At 42.9% G+C, this 4,836-nt stretch overlaps 1 long non-coding RNA gene across 1 annotated transcript; it reads left to right on the top strand.

The window, feature by feature from the left end:
• Positions 1–2,526: 2,526 nt before the first annotated feature.
• On the top strand, positions 2,527–3,729 carry LOC135530935 (uncharacterized). The gene is made up of 3 exons (XR_010453924.1): positions 2,527–2,630; positions 2,727–2,828; positions 2,923–3,729. It is a non-coding gene; the product is annotated as an uncharacterized LOC135530935 (long non-coding RNA).
• The last annotated feature ends 1,107 nt before the right edge of the window (positions 3,730–4,836 follow it).

Below are 4,836 nucleotides of genomic sequence, written 5' to 3'. Positions count from 1 at the left end.
AGGGGCCTGTTGCACAAAAGTAGAATTAAGACATCCGGGATAAATGACTCAGCTGAGCTCAATGAAGCCAAAACATGTGCGTCCAGGCTTAATTGGTTGCACAAAGACCAAGCCAGGATGAGCAGACACGGATTCATTAAGCCAGGTGAAACCAATCCTGGATAGGTGCGCGCTCACGGCTCACTCAAATAGACCCCGCCACAGATCACAGATTAACTGATTTACCATGGCAACTAGAGCCGCGTACTTTTCCCCGTCGGAAGCACAAATCCTCATGGAGGCATACGAGGAGGTAAAAGATATAATTAAGAAGAAAGGCAACACCGCCACAGTGATAAAGCAAAGAGAAAAAGCGTGGCAAAGTATTGCAGACCGCCTGAATGCGTAAGTAGTGCACAATTACACACTCACCGCTCCGCTGAAACATCACAATTACAATTCAAATATTTAATTCACATCTCCAAAAATGCAGTTGTACTGTAATTATGAAACGGTTAAATTTTTAATTGAAATGCACTGCAGATATGAGTGAAATTGTGTAAAGTAACTCCATCACACTGTATAAAGCTATGATACATTTTTTGATATTTTTACTGAAAACAAGACAAAAATACCAAGTAATTTTTTGCAGTGTGACTCCATTAAATGTGTGTGTGTGTGTGTGTGTGTAGATTAAACATGAACGGGCCAAAACGGACATGGCAGCAGGTCAAAATCAAATACAAGAACATTCTGCAGAATGGTATGGTCCCTGACTAATATTTAACAAAGCACAAGCATATATTGTACCCAGAAGGTGCCTGCTCACACATTGTCTGTACTGTTTTAGCAGTGAAAAAGAATACCCACAGACAAGGCACGGGTGGTGGGTCACCAAAGGCTGACCTTACCCCAGCAGAGGACATGGCCTTGGAGCTAAATAAAGGCAGGCCCGTCTTAGAGGGGATCCCTGGGGGAAAGAGACGAGCATAGGTTCCTCCCAAGATGCCACCCGCTTCATTCAAGGTATGTCCTTCCATCTCTACATGGGATACAACCACATTCATATTGAATCAATTTGGACTGTCTGACTTTGGTTTACCTATTGCCTTGCAGTGTCTGGCAGCACTGTGTTCCTGTTAGAGCCACCAGCACAAGCACCAGACGATGCTGATCCAGTGAGTACTCCATCAAAGGCATACTGTAGGCCTGGCATGTCTTGTCTACTAGCTTCAATATGAATCCGATTAAATGTGATAGGGTGAAGGCCCCAGTGCAGCAGCAACAGCACATGATGGAGACGATGATGAGGAGGAGACCATCTCTCTGGATTCCAGAAGGCATGAGGTATCATGTTAAGACTGTGAAAGTACTATTTACTCTACAATGGTGAGGAGTCCTCATCAAAATCAAAAAATCTAATTTATTTTACAGGACCCAGATGCTATACAGTGGGAAAACCAGCCTGGCAACATAGTGCGTATTAATAAAAGGACACCACATCCTGCCAAATTCCAGCTGCGCTAATTGTATTGTGTTCACAGAGCTCACAAGCTATCAGAAAGTTGTATGGCAACCACCTCCGGCGCCAAATAGAACTGGCAGACATAGACATTCAGTACAAGAAGAAAAAGATGGAAAATCTTGCACTGGAGTCCGAAATAAAAAAGAGGACAATTAGGAAACTGGACCTTGAAATAAAAAAACTTGAGAGGGAGGTGAGATATGCCTTCAATGTACACTGTATGCTAACTGTAACACAAATGTATTAATCATTATTTTTCTTTCCTCCCCCAGCTCCAAGAAGATGACACAGCTCAAAATAAAAATTAGGTATATTCTCGTAAAGTCAAGTGAGCCATGACATATGAGCTCTTATTGTGAGCACACAGGACAGTGGCATCTTTCTAAGGTTTTTTTTATTTTCCCAGCAATCAGTACAACCAAGTCATCGTTATAAGGCATCGCCCTCTTTTGCCCACCCCCCCAGCACCAGGTGTGGCCACTAGCCTATATGAAGGCCCAAAATTGTGTTCCTTTCTGCTCTGACAATGGCATGCCCATTCGTGCGAGATGTGGTGAATGAAAAGCTTTGGCTTGTACTGAGGGCTCAGGCGAAAGGGTCTTCAGGGACGGTTGCCACTGGCCTTTGTGTGCGCATCTATGAAAGATACAGGTTTTCTGCAGATGGCATCAGGTATCTGTGGGAGCTACTGGGTCCCAGGATTAAGCACCGCACTGCGGAGCCATGCACTGAGTGTGGTGAATGTGTTTGTGTAACATTCTTTTTACTGTAATGGAGCCTTCCTGTACTCAGTGGGGGATGCAGAACAGCTGGGCAGAGTACTGTTGCCGCACAATAAGAGGTGTGTGTCTGGCTATCAAAGCATTAGCAGATGTCTTCATCTCCTTCCCCTAGCCACAGAAGATTCTGTGACATCAAAGAGGAGTTCTATAGGATTGCAGGTAAGAGGATCTACAAATTACAGGACAACAGTTAACACATAGTAGGATACTCATTACTTTGTGTGACAGGTTTTCCCAATGTCATTGGTGCAGTGGACTGCACACACATAAGGATAAAAGCCCCCTCAGGTGCCCATGAGGCCGATTTTGTGAATAGGAAATCCTTTCACAGCATTAATGTTCAGGTGAACATAACTTTTTGATATTGTCCATTGACGAACACTCTGCATTGCCAGTGATGTGCATTGATTGGTGTAATATTCCTCATCTTATGATTTCAGATGGTCTGCAATGCTGACTGTGTGATCAGCAATGTTGTGGCAAAATGGCCTGGCTCAGTCCATGACTCCAGAATCTTTCGGGCCTCTGAAATCTATCACAAGGTAAGCCACACAACCCCTATTTATAACCATCATGGCTGTGTCAAGAATATCACTGTGTTTATGAGGTAGTAATGATGAGATTTTGTGTTGACAGGTGAATTCTCTGGTGTGTTGCAGGGAGACAGGGGGTATGGCTGCCAGCCTTTTCTCCTGACACCTTTCACAGACCCCCAGGAAGCACAGCAGGCCTACAACCATGCCCATGCCAGGACCAGGGCCAGAGTTGAAATGACCTTTGGCCTCCTGAAGGCACGCTTTCACTGCCTTCACAAATTAAGGGTCAGCCCTGTTAGGGCATGTGATATTACTGTGGCTTGTGCTGTCCTCCACAATGTGGCCTGCCTGAGGAAGGAGAGGGCCCCCAGAGTGCCACCAGCCATGGACTGGGACAATCCGGCAATCTTCCCTGATGACGACAGTGGTCGGCTGCTGAGGGACCAATATGTGTTGAATTATTTTAGTTAGTATGTGTGCTTTCAATTTTGGTTAAATATGTCCTGCGTGGCAGAGGAATTTGGTTTTTTTTGGGTTCGTTTTTTTGACGAATTTGGCCTCTTATGATGTTTGTGCGGTATACTGTGTGTAATACAAGGCTGCAGGGAGGCTACTGCATCCATTCATTTGTCTGTTCAGTTGATGTGTATGGATTTGTCCTGCATTTATTTTAGTGTGCAGACATGCAGGGTGTGTTATATACAGACCTTTGAATGTGTATGTATCATTTTGTATAATATGCTTGGATTCTGTGCTTTCCATCTTGTAGAGTCACTGTGACTTCAGTTTCGAAAGGAGCTGATGGTTTACCTGCTTTGTTTTGTCCTTATTCAATAAAGGAACATAATGTTACACATTGTGTTTTTATATTCATATGGAATGTGTATTTGTTTATGACAGAGTACTAGGGCCACACTGAAGAAAAAGGATAAAGTCATACATTTATGAGGCTGGTTCTTTCTGCAGAAAAGCTACATATTGTTTTTACAGTTTTGATACTTATGACAATGTGATACTTAATATTCTGGCACATCAGCATGTCTTTGTTTATGAAACCATACTGAAGTACAATTTCACGAAATGCCCCACATCTGTCATTTTAACAACTGTCCTCCTTTAAAACAACTGGTTACAATATTATGACTTGTGTTTTTTTCCCTCTGTGGCCCTAATATTCTATCATTTTATATATAGCCTTATAGTCTATGGGAAACTGTAAATTATCTAATGATAGCAACATCATCTAAAAATCATTTTTTATCCAAAATCATTGAAATTAATGATCACAAACGTTTAAATAATAACAGTGGGTCTAGTTATATGTGATAACAATGTATAGTGAGCAGTGAAATAACTATTGGTTTCCATTTGTGGTGACTGCTGACTGACATTAGGGATGAGATTAAATAGATCCTGGAATTTAGCCTGGTCTGGAGCAGGCTAGCTCCACAGAATAAATCTCCATGGTAATTTATACCATAACATATCCTCCTGCCCCCTATCCATCTTTAGTGCAACCGGATTACGGATCAATTGAGCCAGGATCACCAAGATATCCTGGCTTAATCCCTTATCCTAGTTTTGTGCAACAGGCCCCAGGATCTGGATTTGTCCACTTTCACATTGTTTGAGAGATACCGGTGTTCTCTATGATGAGACAACCAGCCTAGATTGTATCAATGATCTGAGGAAGAAGCTCTTCTCCAATAGGTCATTCTAGATGGAGAACATCACAGGCTACACTACTACAACATTCAAACAGAGCAGTGTACCAAACAAGCATTTCGTCAACAAATCTGAAAACCATCCAATTGGCACTTTCACCAGAAACTACCGGATGGACAAAACCAGTTGATTCCTGGACACCTTTGATGACACTCTTACCAGAGGCTGACCAGGTTTACAGAGAACTCCTGATGTGTGGCAGCAAAAGTGAGCCCTCTGTTTCCAAGTTGTACTGATGCCAGGATGCTGGATTGTCATCCACTCAGGGTCGGAGTTCTGGGCAGGCCTT

The sequence above is a fragment of the Oncorhynchus masou genome, unplaced genomic scaffold (genome assembly GCF_036934945.1).
Source record: "Oncorhynchus masou masou isolate Uvic2021 unplaced genomic scaffold, UVic_Omas_1.1 unplaced_scaffold_14628, whole genome shotgun sequence".
NCBI classification, from domain to species: Eukaryota; Metazoa; Chordata; class Actinopteri; order Salmoniformes; family Salmonidae; genus Oncorhynchus; species Oncorhynchus masou.
Note: the sequence above shows the minus strand (reverse complement) of the source record. Positions and strands in the feature narration are given on the sequence as shown.